The sequence below is a fragment of the Capricornis sumatraensis genome, chromosome 12 (genome assembly GCF_032405125.1).
Source record: "Capricornis sumatraensis isolate serow.1 chromosome 12, serow.2, whole genome shotgun sequence".
In the NCBI taxonomy this organism is placed as follows: domain Eukaryota; kingdom Metazoa; phylum Chordata; class Mammalia; order Artiodactyla; family Bovidae; genus Capricornis; species Capricornis sumatraensis.
The window spans coordinates 61,309,282-61,332,969 of NC_091080.1; positions in this window are offsets into that span (position 1 = coordinate 61,309,282).

The following is a 23,688-nucleotide window of genomic DNA, read 5'->3' on the forward strand; positions in this document are numbered from 1 at the left end:
GAAAGAACTTTGAAAGAATCCAAGAAGCCAGAGGGAGAAAACCATAGTAACTCTAGAAGAACAAGAATGATAATAAAATGTATAAAGTATTGAACAAAATACAAATGCAAGAAGTAGAAAACAGTTACAAATATTCTAGATGCTTTTTAAATTTTATCATAGGGTGCTATATGCATGAAGCATGGAAGAGATTTAGGGTGATGAATCTACTCTTTATGACATTGCAATGGTAGATCCATGACACTATTCGTGTGTCAAAAACCATAGTGTTTTTCAGAGTAAACATCTTGAAAATTTTTTTTAATTTACAAGATCAGGGAATCCCTGGATGGAATGTGGTATGTGACAGAAGAATCTAAGTGTATTACAAATATGTGAAACAGTGTCCTTGGAGGGAATGGAAGGAAAAGTGCTGATCTAAGTAACTTTGAAAATGAGGGGAGACTTAAGAGTGAAAACAAAAGAAATTGTACATAAGCAGTACACTCTAGTTGACAAGTTTTTTCCTATTCTGAAGCCACTATACAAGTATACTGAGAGTTAACAAGTGGATGGTGGATGGTTGGAACCATCTCTCACTGTTGGAGTGGGAGCTTACAAAGAAGCAAGAGAAGAAGGCTAGAATGATCTGCATGGGAATGGATTAGAGTTGGAGATATCAGTATAAACTGATGTTTAGCTTAATATAGATACATATGGATATATTATGGAAATATTTACAGATATATGTATATGCATAGATTAGTGTATACACATATATTTCCTTGCTCTGTCAACTGAAAGATTCAAGAAGCAATAACATCCCAGTAGCAATTACACCTAGCACCCAAGTTGTGGTCTATAATACCCATTCTCCAACAAGAGAAATTAGGATTCCTTGGGGAAAAGACTAATTCTAGAATGGTAGCACAAAATAAACAAAATGAGCCAGGAACATATTGTAGTTTCAGAAAGTGAGAAAGTGCCTTTAAAAAAAAAAGGTGAAAACACAATGATGTGTATATGTAGAAGGACAATGTAATATGTAAAAGAGCTTGGATGGCATCACCAACATAGTGGACATGAGTTTGAGTAGGCTCTGGGAGTTGGTGATGGACAGGGAAGACTGGCGTGTTGCAGTCCATGGAGTCATAGTCAGACACAATCGAGTGACTGAACTGAACTGAAAGGAGCTTGGAGTAGTCAAAGAGGCAATAATTTGAGCAACAAAATAAAGTAGTATTGGACTATAATCCAGAGTATAAAATAAACACCTGAACCCATACTAGGATAAATACATAATTGAATACCAAATAAACGTGGGAGAAAATACAAATCTATGCAGTAGAATTCCACATTTATGTAGCTCACTTCTCTCAAGGAGGTGGAATATAACTTCTTTTAAAACAATTTTTATGTATTTATTTATTTTTGGCTCTTCTGGGTCTTTGTTGCTGTGTAGGCTGGAGGTCAGTGGAGAAAAACTCCAGAAAGAATGAAGGGATGGATCCAAAGCAAAAACAATACCCAGCTGTGGATGTGACTGGTGATAGAAGCAAGGTCCGATGCTGTAAAAAGCAATATTGCATAGGAACCTGGAATGTCAGGTCCATGAATCAAGGCAAATTGGAAGTGGTCAAACAGGAGATGGCAAGAGTGAACGTCGACATTCTAGGAATCAGCAAACTAAAATGGACTGGAGTGGGTGAATTTAACTCAGATGACCATTATATCTACTACTGCGGGCAGGAATCCCTCAGAAGAAATGGAGTCGCCATCATGGTCAACAGAAAAGTCCAGAAATGCAGTACTTGGATGCAATCTCAAAAACGACAGAATGATCTCTGTTCATTTCCAAGGCAAACCATTCAATATAACAGTTATCCAAGTCTATGCCCCAGCCAGTAATACTGAAGAAGCTGAAGTTGAACAGTTCTATGAAGACCTACAAGACCTTTTAGAACTAACACCCAAAAAAGATGTCCTTTTCATTATAGGGGACTGGAATGCAAAAGTAGGAAGTCAAGAAACACCTGGAGTAAGAGGCAAATTTGGCCTTGGAATGCGGAATGAAGCAGGGCAAAGACTAATAGAGTTTTGCCAAGAAAATGCACTGGTCATAGCAAACACCCTCTTCCAACAACACAAGAGAAGACTCTACACATGGACATCACCAGATGGTCAACACCGAAATCAGACTGATTCTATTCTATGCAGCCAAAGATGGAGAAGCTCTATACACTCAACAAAAACAAGACTAGGAGCTGACTGTGGCTCAGATCATGAACTCCTTATTACCAAATTCAGACTTAAATTGAAGAAAGTGGGGAAAACCACTAGACCATTCAGGTATGACCTAAATCAAATCCCTTCTGATTACACAGTGGAAGTGAGAAATAGATTTCAGGGCCTACATCTGATAGATAGAGTGCCTGATGAACTTTGGAATGAGGTTCATGACATTGTACAGGAGACAGGGATCAAGACCATGCCCATGGAAATGAAATGCAAAAAAGCAAAATGGCTGTCTGGGGAAGCCTTACAAATAGCTATGAAAAGAAGAAAAGCGAAAAGCCAAGGAGAAAAGGAAAGATATAAGCATCGAATGCAGAGTTCCAAAGAATAGCAAGAAGAGATAAGAAAGCCTGCATCAGCGATCAATGCAAAGAAATAGAGGAAAAGAACAGAATGGGAAAGATTAGAGATCTCTTCAAGAAAATTAGAGATATCAAGGGAACATTTCATGCAAAGATGGGCTCGATAAAGGACAGAAATGGTCTGGACCTAACAGAAGCAGAAGATACTAAGAAGAGATGGCAAGAATACACAGAAGAACTGTACAAAAAAGATCTTCACGACCCGGGTAATCATGATGGTGTGATCACTCATCTAGAGCCAGACGTCCTGGAATATGAAGTCAAGTGGGCCTTAGAAAGCATCACTAGGAGCAAAGCTAGTGGAGGTGATGGAATTCCAGTAGAGCTATTTCAAATCCTGAAAGATGATGCTGTGAAAGTGCTGCACTCAATATGCCAACAAATTTGGAAAACTCAGCAGTGTCCACAGGACTGGAAAAGGTCAGTTTTCATTCCAAGCCCAAAGAAAGGCAATGCCAAAGAATTCTCAGACTACCACACAATTGCACTCATCTCACATGCTAGTAAAGTAATGCTTAAAATTCTCCAAGCCAGGCTTCAGCAATGCATGAACCGTGAACTTCCTGATGTTCAAGCTGGTTTTAGAAAAGGCAGAGGAATCAGAGATCAAATTGCGAACATCCGCTGGATCATGGAAAAAGCAAGAGAGTTCCAGAAAAACATCAATTTCCGCTTTATTGACTATGCCAAAGCCTTTGATTGTGTGTATCACAATAAACTGTGGAAAATTCTGAAAGAGCTTGGAATACCAGACCACATGACCTGCCTCTTGAGAAATCTGTATGCAGGTCAGGAAGCAACAGTTAGAACTGAACATGGAACAACAGACTGGTTCCAAATAGGAAAAGGAGTACATTAAGGCTGTATCTTGTCACCCTGCTTATTTAACTTATATGCAGAGTACATCATGAGAAACGCTGGACTAGAAGAAACACAAGCTGGAATCAAGATTGCCAAGAGAAATATCAATAACCTCAGATATGCAGATGACACCACCATTATGGCAGAAAGGGAAGAGGAACTAAAAAGCCTCTTGATGAAAGTGAAAGAGGAGAGTGAAAAAGTTGGCCTAAAGCTCAACATTCAGAAAAGGAAGATCATGGCATCCGGTCCCATCACTTCATGGGAAATAGATGGGGAAACAGTGGAAACAGTGTCAGACTTTATTTTTTTGGGCTCCAAAATCACTGCAGATGGTGATTGCAGCCATGAAATTAAAAGATGCTTACTCCTTGGAAGAAAGGTTATGACCAACCTAGATAGTATATTCAAAAGCAGAGACATTACTTTGCTGACTAAGGTCCGTCTAGTCAAGGCTATGGTTTTTGCAGTAGTCATGTATGGATGTAAGAGTTGGACTGTGAAGAAGGCTGAGCACTGAAGAATTGATGCTTTTGAAGTGTGGTGTTGGAGAAGACTCTTGAGAGTCCCTTGGACTGCAAGGAGATCCAACCAGTCCATTCTGAAGGAGATCAGCCCTGGGATTTCTTTGGAAGGAATGATGCTAAAGCTGAAACTCCAGTACTTTGGCCATCTCATGCAAAGAGTTGACTCATTGGAAAAGACTCTGATGCTGGGAGGGATTGGGGGCAGGAGGAGAAGGGGATGACAGAGGATGAGATGGCTGGATGGCATCACGGACTCGATGGACGTGAGTCTGAGTGAACTCCGGGAGTTGGTGATAGACAGGGAGGCCTGGCGTGCTGCGATTCATGGAGTCGCAAAGAGTCGGACATGACTGAGCAACTGAACTGAACTGAACTCAGGCTTTTCTTTAGTTGCATCAAGCGAGGGCTACTCTCCAGTGTGGTGTGTGGGCATCTTATTTAGGTGGCTTCTCTTGTTGCAGAGCATGGGCTCTAGACTCATGGGGGTCAGTAGCTGCAGTGCACAGGCTTGGTTGCATGTGAGATCTTAGGTCCCCAGTCAGGGATCAAACCCACATCCCTGTATTGGCAGGCAGATTCTTAACCACTGGACCACAAGGGAAGCCCCTGGAATAGAACTCCTTAAATGCAGGATATACATAGCAACTTCCTTCCAAAGAACAGAGTGTGGAAACTCTAGGGAAAAGGGTAACTTTACCTTGGAGAAACCTGACAACCTCTACATCATCCAGGTGATCAAGACTAATATTAGTAGGGATAAATCGTGTTGACAGGATATATCTTTGATATGGTATAATGAGAATGATTGTTTCTGTGGTCTTCCTCCCCTTCCTTCCTCTGATCATGAGAAGAAAGATCAGACCTAATTGAGAGATATTCTCCAAAATACTCAAACTGTACTCCTCAAAACTTTCAAGGACATCAAAAACAAGAAAAGTGTGAGAATCTGTCATAGCCAAGATGAAAGTAAGGAGACATGACAACTAAAGGTAATGTGGTGACCTGGATGGGATCCTGGCATACAAAAGGACATCTAGTAAAAAGCAAGGAAGCCAAAGAGAACAAGAGGGCAGAGGAGTACATGGAGGTGAAGTACGTCTTTCTTCACGGATACATCAGGAATACAACTTCAGACACAGAAGTGCACGCAGAACACCAGCTGAGAGCGGAGGAAGTACCTGACCAGTGGGAAAGAATATATAGAACCAAGCAAAACTCGGTAAGATGACTGAACTGGGGGAAAAACAGGAGTGTTAGGAGGACTGGACTTGCCCTTGGTGGGTGGGGAATTGGAGCAGGGGTCCGATCTTCACATCAGGGCATTTGTCTGAGTCAGAGGAGAAACATTTAAGGCTGCGAGTGAAACAGATGATCTGTGGTAGCCTAAATGGAAGGAGAATCAGATGATCCTTGCCTCAGCCATACATACCTCGGACAGGGATGCAGGTCCCCTGGAAGGCGCAGTAGCTGGGAGCTGGAGTTTCAGGATTGTGGAGTAATCCCAAGGTGGGGGTTGCTATTGAGTGCGGAGAGACAGATCGAAGGGAGGTGAGGGAGGAGGTTGTGGTGGGAAATGCCTGTGGACAAAAGCCAGACAGCCATGGAAGCAAGGCAATACTGCTGAGTCACCCATAGAGTGTGGATCATAGCCTCTCTCTCCATCCACACGCCAGCATCCAGCATCGGCAGCTGAACAATAGAGAGGCTGGCCCATCAAATGCCTGGCACTGAACTACCGAGCAGGACCCAACTCAGGGTGCTCCTTTAAGTGACTAATGCACCTGAACTATAGAGTAGGACCCCACCCAGGGTGCCCCTTTAAGTGCCTGATGCCCTGATCTACAGAGTAGGACCCCAGCCAGGGGGGGCCCCTCTATGTACCTGACGTGTGGAACAACAGAGAAGGATCCCAGGCAAGGAAGCCCTCTAAGTGCCTGAATGGGTGGAGCTATGGAGAAAGACTGGCAAAAGAGGCCTTCTGATTCTCAGCTACAAGAGGCTCAAAAAAAAAAAAGACTCTTATAGGGCCATAACTCCTGCAGCAGAGGCAGTCCTTGTCCCTGCACACTTGGCGCCACCAGGTTCCCCACAAGCCAAGCAGCTGGGCCACCTTCACACGCAACTCTCACTGGGGCAGAGCTGCCACAGGCAAAAAAAAGTCTTGCACCTATGCACACAGGGTCTCTTTGGTAGTGTCTGACTCTTTGTGACCCTGTAGATTGTGGCCTGCCAGGCTGCTCTATCAGGGAGGGGTCTTCTCCAGGCAAGAATACTAGAGTGTATTGGCCAATACTGGTTGCCATACCCTTCTAGAGCACTATTTTTCCTGCTGCCCTAGCCACCAACTCCCATGAGTACCTGACGCTCCTTCTGGTGCTGCCAAAACCCCTGCAACCCAAGCAGCTGCACCACCTCCACACCTGGCCCTAACAGGGGCAAACCCAAGTCCTCCAGGGCGGCCTCAGGAGCAAACCCCAGTGGACGACCCACATGCAGAGGTGGAAATAAAACCACAATTGAAACACAGGAGCAGTGTGGCTAAGGAAGAAGACCCCAAAGCCTTCCTACTAGCTGTACAAGCTGCAGATTAAATCCACAGGATCAACTAAGCAGAGTCTGTGTCTATGGAATAGATAAATGGTCATTGAGAGCTCCCACAAAAGAAAACACACTAGTTCTGATAGCTATGAACATTGGAAGCAAGAACACATAGGAGTAGGACCAGAATAGAATCTGAGCTGCCGCCATAGCAGGCCCAGAGATCAGCACAGTGTTGGAAAGAATGCAAGGGAGGTGAGGTGGACTGTGACTCCCAGCAAGGGAAAGGACTCTGACAGCAGTGACTCAAGAAAAACATTTATTATTCTTATGTTTTGACATGCTCTGTAGATTCTTCCGGATTTTTTTTTTTTTCCTTTTCTCCCTGCTCTGTTGTAGTTGTCGATTTTATTGGCATTATGAAATCTAATTAAGATTTTGGGCTTTTTTTTTTCTCAGTCACATTTTTTTATTGTTGTCATAAACCTCTACTTTTGCAGTTCTGTGTTTTCCCCTTTTATTCTCTCTTTTTTTTAAATTTTAATTTTTTAAAAACCTATTATATTTTTTCTACATTTATTCCTTTGTTTTTCCTGCTGTTCTTTTCCCCTTGAAGTTAATCTTTAATGTATATAAATCTTCTTCATCTACCTCTATTTAACTTTGCATATCTAGTCTTTCTTTCTTTTCTTCCTTTCCTTTCCTATCAACATTTTGTTAGTTTTATTTTCATTGCTTTATTCCCCAATCAGCACCTTACTTTAGTTTTGTTTTCCAGTTTGTGCTTTAGTTAGTTTTTTTCTGGTAGATATAATTTTTGGTTTCCTTTGTTTGCTGAATCAATCTATTATACTTTATTTATGATGGACTGTTTTGATTTTGCTTATGGGTATATATGTATATGTGTATATTCAGTCACACTTTTTATGTTGCTATAAATCTCTGCCTCTACATTGGCTTTTGTAGTTCTGTGGAGTTTTCTTTTTATTTTTCTTTCCCCTTGTTTCTTTCTTCTTCCATTTTTTTCTTTTTTCTCTTTTATAATTTTAATTTTTTTAAACTTATTATATTTTTTCTATATTTATTCTTTTGTTTGCCCTTCGTACTGTTCTTTCCCCCTTGCAGTTAATCTTAAATGTATATGAATCTTCTTCATCTACCTCTATTTAACTTAGTATATTTATTCTTTCTTTCCTTTCCTCTCAACATTTTGTTAGTTTTATTTTCACTGCTTTATTCCCCACTGGAAACCTTGCTTCAGTTTTGTTTTCCAGTTTGTGCTTTAGTTAGTTTTGTTCTTAGCTGGTAAATATAATTTTTGATTTCCTTTGTTCACAGGTCAATCTATTGTACATTTTTGTTGACCTGTTTTCACTTTGCTCATGGGTATATATGTATATGTGTATATTCCATTATTTTAATTATTATTTGCCTGATTTTTTAACTGCCATTTGTCTGGGATTCATCTTTGGTTTCTTGTTTTGGGATATTTGTTTCTATCTCACTTAATGCCATAACAAGCCACATGTGGAATCTTCTTTCCTGGCCAGAGATGAAGCCCTGAGCCTTTGGAGTGGGAACGCTAACTCCAAGACCCCAGACTACCAGAGAACTAACATTAGGGAGTATCAAATAGTGAGACCTCACAGAAAGGAAACCACTTGAATACAAGAAACAGCATCACCTAACCTCCAGTAGCACCCTGTGCAGGATGCCTCATCTAAACAACAAACAAAACAAAAATACAAACCCAATCATCAGCAGACAGGATTACCACCTCACTCAGCTTCGCCTATCAGAGGAAAAACAAACAAACAAAAACTCACGACAAATCTCACCATATACAAGGCTAACACAAACTACTGGAACAACTTTAGGAGGGCAGAAACCAAAAGGAAGAAAGAATTCAACACTGAAGCTTGGGAAAAGGAGACCCCAAGTACAATAAGTTTTAAAAAAATAATGAAAAGGCAGAGAAATACTACACACATAAAGGAACAAACTAGAAACACAGAAGTCAAAATAAATGAAGAGGAGATAGGCAAACTACCTGAAAAAGAATTCAGAATAATGAGAGTAATCAGATGATCAAAAACCTTGAAAACAAAATGGAGAAAATGCAAGAATCAACTAACAGACATAGAAGAACTGAAGAATAAACAGAGACAAGCAACACAATTGCTGGAATTAATACTCTAGAAGGAATCAATAGCAGAATATCTGAAGCAGAAGAATGAATCAGTGAGCTGGAAGATAAAATGGTAGAAATAACTTCTAAAGAGCAGAATAAAGTGAAAAGAATGAAAAGAACTGAGGACAGTCTCAGAGACTTCTGGGACAATATCAAACACAACAACATTCAAATTATAGGTGTCCCAGAAGAAGAAGAGAAAAAGAAAGGGTATGAGAAAATTTTTGAAGAGATTATAGTTGAAAATTTCCCCAACATGGAGAAGAAAATAGTCAATCAACTCTAAGAGTCACAAAGAGTCCCATACAGGATAAACCCAAGGAGAAATATGCCAAGACACATACTAATCAAAATAACAAAGACTAAACACAAAGAAAGAATAGTAAAGCAGCAAGGGAGAAGCAACAAGTAACATACAAGAGAAACCCCATACACTTTGCAGCTGATCTTTCAGCAGAAACTCTGCAGGCCAGAAGGGAATAGCAGGATATATTTAAAGTACTGAAAGGGAAAAATCTACAGCCAAGATTACTGTACCCAGCCAAGGTCTCATTCAAAATTGATGGAGTAATAAAAAGCTTTTCAGACAAGCAAAAGTTAAGAGAATTCAGTACCACCAAACCAGCTTTACAATAAAAGTTAAACAGACTTATATAGTTAAGAAATACAAGAGCAGAAAAAAGATCTGCAAAATCAACCCCCCAAAATTAAGAAAATGGCAATGGGAAGATGTATATAAACAAGTGCTTTAAATGTAAATGGATTAAATGCTTCAACCAAAAGACACAGACTGACTTAATAGATGAAAAAACAAGACCCATATATACGCTGTCTGCAAGAAACCCAATCAGTTCTAAAGACACATATAGACTGAAAGTTAGAGGATGGAAAAATATATTCCATGCAAATGGAAAGCAAAAGAAACCTGGAGTATCAATTCTCATATCAGACAAAATAGACCTTAAAATAAAATAGATAACAAGAGTTAAGGAAGGACACTACATAATGATCAAGGGATTAATCCAAGAGGAAGGCATAACAATTGTAAATATCTATGCACCCAGCATAGGAGAACCTCAATACACAAGAGAAATACTAAGACATAAAAGGAGAAATTGACAGTAACACAATAATAGTAGGAGACTCTAACACCCCACTCTCACCAATGGACAGATCATCAAATCAGAAAATTAATACGGAAACATAAGTCTTAAATGATACATTAGATGACATAGATCTCATTGATATCTTCAGGACATTCCATCCAAATGCAGACGAATACACCTTCTTCTCAAGTGCACATGGAACATTCTCCAGGATAGACCACATCTTGGGTCACAAATCAAATTTCAGTAAATTTAAGAAAACTGAAACTACATCAAGCATCTTCTCTGACCACAATGCTGTGAGACTAAATATCAATTACAAGAAAAAAAAACTGTGAGAAACACAAACACATGGAGATTAAACAACACGTTTTTAAATAACCAACAAGTTACTGAAGAAATCAAAAGGGAAATCAAAAAATTTCCAGGAACAATTGAAAATCAAAGCACTACTCAAAACTTACGGGATGCAGCAAAAGCCATTCTAAGAGTGAAATTTATAGCAACATGATCCTACCTCAAGAAACAAGAAAAACATCGAATAGACAACCTAACTTTACACCTAAAACAACTGGAAAAAGAAGAACAAAAAAAAATAAAAATAAAAATTAGCAGAAGGAGAGAAATCATAAAGACTGAGCAGAAATAAATGAAAATGAAATGAAATAAACAGTACTAAAGATTAATAAAACTGAAAGCTGTTTCTTTGAGAAAGATAAACAAAATTGACAAACTTTTAGCCAGATTCATCAAGAAAAAAAGAGAGAAAAATCAAATCAACAAAATCACATATGAAAAAAGAAGAGGTTACAACAGACAATGCAGAAATACAAAGGATTATAAGAGACTACTATGAAAAACTATATGGTAAAAAAATGGATAACTTGGAAGAAATGGACAGATTCTTAGAAAAATTCAATCTTCCAAGGCTGAACCAGGAAGAAATGGAAATTATGAACAACCCAATTACAAGCACTGAAATTGAAGCTGTGATCAAAAATCTCCCAAAACACAAAAGCCCAGGACCAGATGGCTTCACAGGAGAATTCTATCCAACACGTAGAGAAGAGCTAATGCCTATCTTTCTAAAATTCTTTCAAAAAGTTGCAGAGGAAGGAACACTTCCAAATTCATTCTACAAGGCCACCATCACCCTGATACCAAAACTAAACAAAGACAACACAAAAAAGAAAACTATAGGCCAATTATCACTGATGAACCTAGATGCAAAAATCCTCAACAAAATTTTGGCAAACAGAATTCAGCAACACATCAAAAAGCTCATACACCATGGTCAAGCTGGGCTTATTCCAAGAATGCAAGGATTCTTCAACATATGAAAATCAATCAATGTGATACATTATATTAACAAATTGAAAGATAAAAACCTTATCATCACCTCAATAGATGCAGGAAAAGCCTTTGACAAAATGCAGCACATATTTACAATGAAAACTCTTCAAAAAATGGGCATAGCAGGAACCTACCTCAACATAGAAAAGGCCATATATGATAAGCCTACAGCAAACATGATTCTCAATGGTGAGAAACTGAAAGCATTCCCCCTAAGATCAGGAACAAGACAAGGGTGTCCGCTTTCACTACTATTATTCAACACAGTTCTGGAAGTCCTAACTCCAGCAATCAGAGAAGAAAAAGAAATAAAAGGAATCCAGATCAGAAAAGAAGTAAAACTCTCACTGTTTGTAGATGACATGATACTGTACATAGAAAACCCTAAAGATAGTATCAAAATTATTAGAGCTAATCAGTGAATTTAGTAAAGTTGCAGGATACAAAATCAATACACAGAAATCACTTGTATTTCCATATACTAACAATGAAAAATCAGAAAGAGAAATTGAGGAATCAATACCATTCACCATTGCAACAAAAAGAAGTAAATATCTAAGAATAAACCTACCTACGGAAACACTGGGCTGGAAGAAGCACAAGCTGGAATCAAGACTGCCGGGAGAAATATCAGTAACCTCAGATATGCAGATGACACCACCCTTATGGCAGAAAGTGAAGAGGAGCTAAAAAGCCTCTTGATGAAAGTGAAAGAGGAGAGGGAATAAGTTGGCTTAAAGCTCAACATTCAGAAAACAAAGATCATGGCATCTAGTCCCATCACGTCATGGGAAATAGATGGGGAAACAGTGGAAAAAGTGTCAGATTTATTTTTGGGGGGCTCCAAAGTCACTGCAGATGGTGATTGCAGCCATGAAATTAAAAGATGCTTACTCCTTGGAATAAAAGTTATAACCAACCTAGATAGCATATTCAAAAGCAGAGACATTACCTTGCCAACAAAGGTCCATCTAGTCAAGGCTATGGTTTTTCCAATGCTCATGTATGGATGTGAGAGTTGGACTGTGAAGAAAGCTGAGCGCCGAAGAATTGAGGCTTTTGAACTGTGGTGTTGGAGAAGACTCCTGAGAGTCCCTTGGACTGCAAGGAGATCCAACCAGTCCATTCTGAAGGAGATCAGCCCTGGGTGTTCTTTGGAAGGAATGATGCTAAAGCTGAAGCTCCAGTACTTTGGCCACCTCATGCAAAGAGTTGACTCATTGGAAAAGACTTTGATGCTGGGAGGGATTGGGGGCAGGAAGAGAAGGGGATGACAGAGGATGAGATGGCTGGATGGCATCAGTGACTCGATGGACGTGAGTTTGAGTGAACTCTGGGAGTTGGTGATGGACAAGGAGGCCTGGCGTGATGCATGCAATTCATAGTGTCGCAAAGAGTCAGACATGACTGAGTGACTGAAATGAACTGAAGGAGACAAAAGAACTTTACTCAGAAAATTATAAGACACTAATGAAAGAAATCAAAAATGACATAAACACATGGAGAGATATCCCATGTTCCTGGGTAGGAAGAATCAATATTGTAAAAATACCTATACTACCAAATGCAGTCTACAGATTCAATGAGATGCCTAGCAAATTACCAGTGGCATTTTTCACAGAAGTATAACAAAAAATTTCACAATTCATATGGAAACACAAAGACCCCAAATAGCCAAAGAAGTCTTAAGAAAGAAGAATAGAGCTGGAGGAATCAACCTTCTTGACTTCACATTGTACTACAAAGCTATAGACATCAAGACAGTATGGTTCTCGCACAAAAACAGAAATATATACCAATGGAACAACATAAAAAGCCCAGAAATAAACCCATGCACCTATGGGTACCTTACTTTTGACAAAGGAGGCAAGAATACACAATGGGGCAAAGACAGCCTCTTCAACAAATGGTGCTGGGAAAACTGGACAGCTACATGTAAAAGAATGAAATTAGAACACTTCCTAACACCATACACAATGATAAGCTCAAAATGGATTAAAGACCTAAATGTAAGATCAGAAACTATAAAACTCTTAGAGGAAAACACAGGCAGAACACTTGATGACATAAATCAAAGCAAGAACCTCTATGACCTACCTTCTAGAGTAATGGAAATAAAAACAAAAGTAAACAAGTGGGACCTGTTAAAAGCTTTTAAAAAACTTAAAAGCTTTGGCACAGCAAAGGAAACTATAAGCAAAATGAAAAGACAACCCTCAGAGTGGGAGAAAATAATAGCAAATGAAACAACTGACAAAGGATTAATTTTCAAAATATACAAGAAGCTCATACAACTCAATGCCAGAAAAACAACCCAATCAAAAAGTGGGGAAAAGACCCAAACAGACATTTCTCCAAAGAAGACATACAGATGGCTAACAAACACACAAAAAGTTGCTCAACATTGCTCATTATTCAGTTCAGTTTAGTTCAGTTGCTCAGCCGTGTCCGATCTTTGTGACCCCATGAATCGCAGCACGCCAGGCCTCCCTGTCCATCACCAACTCCTGGAGTTCACTCAGACTCACGTCCATCGAGTCAGTGATGCCATCCAGCCATCTCATCCTCTGTCGTCCCCTTCTCCTCCTGCCCCCAATCCCTCCCAGCATCAGAGTCTTTTCCAATGAGCCAACACTGCGCATGAGGTGGCCAAAGTACTGGAGTTTCAGCTTTAGCATCATTCCTTCCAAAGAACACCCACAACTGATCTCCTTTATTTTTTTTATTTTTATTTTTTTTACTTTATTTTACTTTACAATACTGTATTGGTTTTGCCATACATTGACATGAATCCACCACGGGTGTACATGCGTTCCCAAACATGAACCCCCCTCCCACCTCCCTGATCTCCTTTAGAATGGACTGGTTGGATCTCCTTGCAGTCCAGGGGACTCTCAAGAATCTTCTCCAACACCACAGTTCAAAAGCCTCAATTCTGCGGTGCTCAACTTTCTTCACAGTCCAACTCTCACATCCATGCATGACCACTGGAAAAACCATAGCTTTGGCTAGACAGACCTTTGTTGGCAACGTAATGTCTCTGCTTTTCAATATGCTATCTAGGTTGGTTATAACTTTTCTTCCAAGGAGTAAGCATTTTTTCATGGCTGCAGTCGCTCATTATTAGAGAAATGCAAATCAAAACTACAGTGAGATATCACCTCACATCAGTCAGAATGGCCCTCATCAAAAAGTCTACAAACAATAAATGCTGGAGAGGGTGTGGAGAAAAGGGAATGCTCTTGCACTGTTGGTAGGAATGTAAACTGATACAGCCACTATGGAAGACCGTATGAAGATTCCTTTAAAAACTAGGAATAAAACCACCATATGACCCAGCAATCCTACTCCTAGGCATATACCCTGAGGAAACCAAAATTGAAAAAAACACATGTATCGCATTGTTCATTGCAGCACTATTTACAATAGCTAGAACATGGAAGCAACCTAGATGTCCATTGACAGGTGAATCGATAAGGAAATAGTGGTACATATACACAATGAAATACTAAGTGAGAGTGAAAGTTGCTCAGTCGTGTCTGATTCTTTGTGCCCCTGTGGACTACACAGTCCATGGAATTCTCCAGGCCAGAATACTGGAGTGGGTAGACTTTCCCTTCCCCAGGGGATCTTCCCAACCCAGGGATCAGACCCAGGTCTCCCACACTGCAGGCAGATTCTTCACCAACTGAGCTGTATTACTCAGCCATAAAAAGGAATGCATTTGAGTCAGTTCTAATGAGGTGGATGAACCTACAACCTATTATGCAGAATGAAGTAAGTCAGAAAGAGAAAAGTAAATATCATATTCTAATGCATATATACAGAATCTAGAAAAATGGTACTAAAGAATTTATTTACAGGGCAACAGTGGAGAAATAGACATAGAGGACAGACTTATGGACATGGGGAGAGGGGAGGAGAGGGTGAGATGTATGGAAAGAGTAACATGGAAACTTACATTACCATATGTAAAATAGCCAATGGGAATTGACTGTATGGCTCAGGAATCTGAAACAGGGGCTCGGTATCAACTTACAGGCATGGGATGGAGAGGGAGATGGGAGGGAGTTTAAAAGGGAGGATATACGTATACCTATGGCTGATTCATGTTGAGGTTTAACAGAATACAACAAAACTCTGTAAACCAATTATCCTTCAATAACAACAAAAAATTTTTCTAATAGATACTAAAAACATAAGGTTCTGCTGTACAATGCAGGGAGACCAAAACAGCAACAACAACAACAACAAAAAAGATGTCTAAGTAAAGGACGGACCTTAGTATTACATGTATATACATATATATGTGTATATACATATAAAATCTGCCTGCAAAATGCAGGAGACCCAAGTTCAATCCCTGGGTTGGGAGGATCCCCTGGGGAAGGGAATACCTACTCCAATATTCTTGCCCGGAGAATTCCATGGACAGAACAGACTGGAGGGCTACATACAGTCCATGGGGTCTCAAAGAGTCAGACGTTAACTGAGAATGCGTATGCTTTCAAACATGTATATAACTGGAATTTTTATTTAAGTGTCAACTATGAGTAAAATTTATCATTTTATGTTTAATTCTTTTTTATAAGGACAGGTTTTATTTGAAAATTGGTTCCTTGTGAAAGGAAAGGAGGGATGGAAAAGGGAGTAAGGGAGGGAAGGATGGAGGAAACAAAGAAAGAATTTTCTCATTTTAAAATGTTTTAATTCTTTTTCTTTAATTACTCTTAATTTTCATTTTAAATTTTATACTTTAGTTTTTAAAATTATTCTTTCCTCTTACTTTTATTCTGAATCTTTATAGTTTTGATTTATATTAATATTTTCATTGTTAATTTTCAACCACTACACTTTTTAAATCACCATTTTAACGTTTCATCCTCTTTGGAGAACTCCATTTCAATTTCCTCCTTTTTATACAAACTTCATGAATTGATTTTGTTTGTGAAGAAGCATGTTCTGACTACAGTGGAAAAGCCAGCAAGCAGGAGAGGTGGGAAAATTACCTCGCTGCCTGACGGAGATCCTCTGCATAATAACAATCACTCAGAGTGGACTGGATGAAAACAAGAGTCCTTCATTACCAGCCGTGATTCCTGTGGGTCAGAATCCACACAGGGTACCCTGGGGGAATTGGTTTCTTCTCCGTTAGGTCTGGAGCTGCAGCTAGAAGTTTGAAGTCTGGCACCTAGAATCATCCAAAGGCTTGTTTACTCACCAATCTGGCATTTGATTCCAGCTGTCAGCTGAGACTTGAGCTTGGGCTGCTGGATGGAAACCCACAGGCACAGCCTCACCATGAGGCCTGATCTTCCACACAACATGGGGGCTGTGTTTGGAAAGTGAACAAGCTGAGAGGGAGACAAAAAAGACAACAAGTGGAATCATACTGCCTAATTATAATGTAGACTTGAAAGTCACACAGCATCACTTCTGCCACATTCTGTTGGTCAAGACAGTTGCAAGCACACATCTAGTTTTAATGGGCAAAACTATTGTCAGTATCATACTCTTCGAAGAGCATATGCGATGGGACACATGTTAGTGCAGCCATACTTAGAAAATGCAATTTGCTGGAGTGCCAGATACATCCAAAACAATCCTTCAAGTTTTATGCCTAAATGAACTTCATGGCTTCCAAGTTTGGCTACAAAAATAAATAAATAAGTGCATTAATGAATGACTTCACCTGGTTTGTGCTATGTGCTTAGTTACTCAGTCATGTCCAGCTCTTTGTGACCCACATGGACTGTGGCCAACCAGGCTCCTCTGTCCAGGGAGATTCTCTAGGCAAGAATACTGGAGTGAGTAGATGTTCCCTTCTCCAGGGGATCTTCCCAGCCCAGGAATCGAACCCATGTCTCCTGCATTGCAGGACCACCTGAACCATCTGAACTACCAGGGCTCACGTGGTCTAAGATGATTTAAAATACTTTTAAAATCATCTTAAATATTTGAATTTTAAAATACTTTTCTCTCCCCTCCACTGGGTTCATTGAAGATTTTATCTGATAGATAAAATGTCCAGCCGTTTGCAACCCCATGGACTATAGCCCGCCAGGCTCCCCTGTCTATGGAATTCTCCAGGCAAGAATACTGGAGTGGGTTGCCGTTTCCTTCTCCAGGGGATCTTCTTGACCCAGGTCTCCTGCACTGCAGGCAGGCTCCTGCATTGCAGGTGGATTCTTTACTGAGTGAGCCACTAGGTTATTATTGAAAATAATCTATAAGATACCCCAGTCACTACTAGCAAGCTCTATTCCTATTTCATTCCTGAAATTACAGCATTCCAGAACAGCAGGGAATCTGAAACTTTAGAGTTTTCTTGAGCAGTTTAAGCAAGTGGTTCAGTGAAACTGTAGAAGCAACAATCTCCAACATATTGCCTGTTTAGGTTTTGATAACTTGATTTCTAGTTGCTAGAACTAGCAAAGGAGAAAAACCTTGAGAATATATTTATGTTTGGAATATGGTCAATCACATTGTGTAAGTTAAGATCCTGATTTTCACCTGTGTGATTCCTTTCTGGCAGCAACGTAAAATAAAACAATACCACCCTCTCCAAAGTGTGTTGAGTCTTTGCCGCCAGCACTCTATTCATCATGTGACTCATTTGCTATTAATTCTGGAGACACTTTTGTGTCTGCAGCAGCAGTTATTTCTGCAGATTGGGAGAAGCAAAGTTGTTAACTTCATTCACAGACATCCCTGAAATTGCCAGTCAGCTTCACCCTTGGCCTTCAGAAAGCTGAATAGCCAAATGCATATTTCAGCATCACTTACAGCATCAATAAACTTGCAGCTAATTAATTTCCATGAGAATGTGTACTTACCATCATAACTATTCAGCCTAACAATGCCTAATAATTGCTTGTTCACATTCTTTAGACCCTTCATGATATCTGCATCAGAGAGGGGTTTCATGGATGTTGTATGTAATTTTGAAGATTTTCCTGCTTTGAAAATTTTCAGGTGCCTCAGTTTATCTTCTGCTTTTAAATTTTCCTCACAAATGTGAAGAAAGACATTTTGTTGTGAAAGACTTGAGCCTTAAATGAAAATAAATAATAATTAAAAGCAATTTTTATGGCATTTTATTTACATTTATGAATGCTAATACCCAAATGATTCTACAATGTTTAAAATTATATTATCTACTCCCTTTTATTTTGTCTTGCATTATTTAAATTTCTGCATTCATTTCACTCACTCACTCCACTCACTCACTCACTTCAGTCGCTCAGTCATGTCCGACTCGTTGCAACCCCATGAATCGCAGCACGCCAGGCCTCCCTGTCCATCACCATCTCCCGGAGTTCACTCAGACTCACGTCCATCGAGTCCGTGATGCCATCCAGCCATCCAATCCTCGGTCGTCCCCTTCTCCTCTTGCCCCCAATCCCTCCCAGCATCAGAGTCTTTTCCAATGAGTCAACTCTTCGCATGAGGTGGCCAAAGTACTGGAGTTTCAGCTTTAGCATCATTCCTTCCAAAGAAATCCCAGGGCTGATCTCCTTCAGAATGGACTGGTTGGATCTCCTTGCAGTCCAAGGGACTCTCAAGAGTCTTCTCCAACACCACACTTCAAAAGCATCAATTCTTCAGCACTCAGCCTTCTTCACAGTCCAACTCTCACATCCATACATGACCACTGGAAAAACCATAGCTTTGACTAAACGGACCTTAGTCAGCAAAGTAATGTCCCTGCTTTTGAATATGCTATCTAGGTTGGTCATAACCTTTCTTCCAAGGAGTAAGAGTCTTTTAATTTCATGGCTGCAGTCACCATCTGCGGTGATTTTGGAGCCCAAAAAAATAAAGTCTGACACTGTTTCCACTGTTTTCCCGCCTATTTCCCATGAAGTGATGGGACCGGATGCCATGATCTTCGTTTCCTGAATGTTGAGCTTAAAGCCAACTTTTTCATTCTCCTCTTTCACTTTCATCAAGAGGCTTTTTAGCTCCTCTTCACTTTCTGCCATAAAGGTGGTGTCATCTGCATATCTGAGGTTATGGATATTTCTCCCGTCAATCTTGATTCCAGCTTGTGCTTCTTCCAGTCCGGCGTTTCTCATGATGTACTCTGCATAGAAGTTAAATAAGCAGGGTGACAGTATACAGCCTTGACGTTCTCCTTTTCCTATTTGGAACCAGTCTGTTGTTCCATTTCCAGTTCTAACTGTTGCTTCCTGACCTGCATACAGATTTCTCAAGAGGCAGGTTAGGTGGTCTGGTATTCCCATCTCTTTCAGAATTTTCCACAGTTTATTGTGATCCACACAGTCAAAGGCTTTGGCATAGTCAATAAAGCAGAAATAGATGTTTTTCTGGAACTCTCTTGCTTTTTCCATGATCCAGCGGATGTTCGCAATTTGATCTCTGGTTCCTCTGCCTTTTCTAAAACCAGCTTGAACATCAGGAAGTTCATGGTTCACATATTGCTGAAGCCTGGCTTGGAGAATTTTGAGCATTTCTTTACTAGCATGTGAGATGAGTGCAATTGTGCGGTAGTTTGAGCATTCTTTGGCATTGCCTTTCTTTGGGCTTGGAATGAAAACTGACCTTTTCCAGTCCTGTGGCCACTGCTGAGTTTTCCAAATTTGTTGGCATATTGAGTGCCACACTTTCACAGCATCATCTTTCAGGATTTGAAAGAGCTCAACTGGAATTCCATCACCTCCACTAGCTTTGTTCGTAGTGATGCTTTCTTTTTTTTTTTTTTTTCGTCGTGATGCTTTCTAAGGCTCACTTGATTTCACATTCCAGGATGTCTGGCTCTAGATGAGTAATCACATCATCATGATTATCTGGGTCATGAAGATCTTTTTTGTACAGTTCTTCTGTGTATTCTTGCCACCTCTTCTTAATATCTTCTGCCTCTGTTAGGTCCATACCATTTCTGTCCTTTATCAAGCCCATCTTTGCATGAAATATTCCCTTGGTATCTCTAATTTTCTTGAAGAGATCTCTAGTCTTTCCCATTCTGTTGTTTTCCTCGATTTATATATATATATATATATATATATATATATATATATATATATATATATATATATATAAAGTTTTCAAGAATATATACTGTTCTTCTAAAAGGTTACCAAGTTAAGACACTTTTAATATTTTAGCAATCTGTTTCCCTACTCACTTATTTAAAAGTTTTTGTCACTGTTTTTATATAAAACTGACAACTTTGCTAATCAACTTTTATTACTGTACATTTAACTCCAGACATCTGATAGAATTTCAACATGTAAAGCACATAATGATATTATTTGGCTCTATTGATGTATAGCTCATGCACATCTCTATTAGAAAATGAAATCAAATATTAACAATGACCCAAAACATGCCTTACTCATACCATTGATTTGTTATGGTTGATAAGATATGCTGGAAATCTAATTTGTTCAAAGTGTAAATGCTAGGATGCTAGAAATGAAGCAAACTTTTTATCTATTTGGTTTTCCAAGGACTAAGAGCACAGTTGAGTCAAACATAGTGGCCTAAGGTGCCCTTTGGCTACACTAGGAGTTCTGATGGAAATCCTAGAATTTCCTAAGACCCAGTCAGCAGTGTCACAAGACATATGAATTGAAAACTGCAACTTGGGGTTGGTTAGCTACTTCTTCCCAAAGGTTTCTCCTCGTATTCCAGTTCTCATTCACCCCTGGATTTAGGTTTTGACAAATATACAAAATATTACCCATATGAACAGTAATTCCTCATAGTAGCTACTTTCTGTATTTTCCACACTTGTACACATGCTGCCTTTCCCCTCATTTTTACTTTAATTATAAAACATGTGTGCCAAAACTATAGACAAGGGAAAACCCTTCTTTGATAGTCTCAGGTTTCCAACTGTCAATGCTTTATAAAGTTATTGTCATGAAAACTTGTCTACACTTCTAGGGATGGTCTCAGAAAAACAATCCGGTCAGCAAAGTTTATCCCTATATCTGCTCACACCCACTACACACTACCTCCTTCCTCCAGAGGAGTGCCCTTCCAGGCATCTGGAGCTCAATTCTTCCACCAAATCTCTCCCTGCCTCTTTGCCACAACTTTTTTATCCTGTTCATTTTCCCAAATCCCTGATCTGCCTCCAGGTAACAAAGAAGATGAAAAAGGGCAAAGGGATATATTCTGAATATGTCACCCTACTTTTTGGACATACTTGCATTTTACTGATGTACTTTAGAGAAAAGGTTTATCTGAAAGAATTTATTACAACAGTGGCAATTTTAAGTATTCCAGCAGTGTGATACTGAGAGTAATGATTGATGATAGAGAGAAACATTTTTTGAACAAGAAAACTTTTCTGCATCTAACACATTACACTACAAATTTCAGTATTAGTGTTTCAATTGCAGAGGATCAGGTATGACCTCTTCAACATCCCCCAGCCTTCTGGGGCCTCTTTTCCATGCTCTCACAGAATCCTACTCATGTCCCAGCCAGTGCACATGCTATGGAGATCCCATAAAAGCTTACTTGGCCATAAGTAACAACCAGTAGATAATAGAGATAAGAGTTGAATCTGGGCCTCTCTGTTATCAGAACCTATGTTCTCATAACCCCATGTCCATCCACTGCAGTACTATTCACAATGATCAAGACATGGAAGCAAATCAAGAGTCCAACAATGGATGATAAAGAAAGCTTTCTAGGTGGCTCAGTGGAGTGGCAAAGAATCTGCCTGCCAAAGAATAAGGCACAGATTTGACCTCTGGGTTAGGAAGATCCCCTGGAGCAGGGCATGGCCACCCACTCCAGTATTCTTGCCTGGGAAAGCCCATAGACAGAGGAGCCTGGAGAGTTACAGTCCACGAAGAGTTACAGTCCATGAGATTGAACACAGCTTAGCAACTAAAACAATAACAATTTGTAACAACATGGCTGGACCTTGAGAACATGATGCTAAGTGAAACAAGTCAGATAGAGACAAATACTGTATGAATGCTGTGTGATTCCATTTATATGTGAAATTTAAAAAAAAAAAAAAAGCCAAACTCATAAAAACAGAATAAAATGGTGGTTGCCAGAGGCTGGGGGTGGGAGGAATGAGAAGATGTTGGTCAAAGGGTACAAATTTCCAGTTGTAAGATGAGCAAGTTCTGGGGATCTACTCTTTACCATTTGACTGTAGTTAACAACACTGTTATTACAAACTTGAAAGTTGCAGAGAGAGTAGATCTTAAATGTTCTTGCCAAAAATCAAAAAATATTATAATATATATGAGGTGATAGACATGTTAACTAACCTTACTTAGTGTGGTACCATTTTGAAATATACATCTGAATCAAATCATCATACTATATACCTTAAATGTATATGATGTTATATGTCAACTATATCTCAATAAGGCTGGAAACATTCAACAAAATGTTCCCTATACAGTCTTGGCATGGAGTAAGAGCTCAGTGAATGTGGAAAGCTTTCTGGATGAAAGGCAACAGGTTCTGCTGGAAAGAGCACAGAACTTTGCCAGTAACTTAGAGGAGTTACTTTTCTTCCATGAGTCTCAGCTCTTCTTCCCTAACATGAGGAGATTGGTCCTATTATTAGGGAAACTTAGTATTGAATAATTTGTTACTGGCCCTGAAACTCCAAATCAAGCACATTTAACAATGTTTCTCCTTAGAAAGAAGCATATTTCTTTAAAATGGTCCAATTGCAGAACTATAAGAAGAAATATTCTACTTACTCCACATATCAGTTTATATAAAAATAGAAGTGCCTCAGAAAACACTAAAACCTAACAGAGTGTTTTAATGCCTAAGTGAAAATAATATATATATGTAAAAACCCTGAAAGCAAAGAATAAACTTTCTTTTGATATTTGGCAGCCCCAGAAAGGGATGATAGATTATGCATTTGCTTGTTTGGAATTCCATTTATATTCAATTCAGTGCTGTAGGATATAGAACATCATGAAAATGTTTCAGCTCTTAGGGAAGAAAAAAGAGAGAAGAGATAATAAAAGTTAATCCTTGGATTAAATGGAGTAAAATTAAAGGAAGTTTAAACATACCTCAGAATATAACATATTCTGCTGCTATATGGAAGAAAACATATCTTCCAAGGAAAAAATGGAGTGCATCATGCAGGTAAATGCAAACTCAATAAAAAGAAAGATATATTTATAGATTTGCCACATTGCTAAAGCATACCCCAGAGCTTCACTCTATAGATTTAAATACATAATTGCTTCAGAGTCCTACTAACTGAGTTTAAACCTATAATTGTTTAAGCCCCTATTGTAAGCAAAGCTTTGCAAACTCTCAAATATGCCCAGGAAAAAAAATGCTACCCTCAGCTGTGGCTAGAAAAACAATCAGAAGACAATGAATAGCATTTGTTAAGTTATAAGAAAATATTCAACTATCATTTCTTCTAATTTAGACCAGCATCCAATTAAACCCAAATCTTGCACAGATCTTCATTTAAGTTTTAAAACCTATTTTTATTAAAA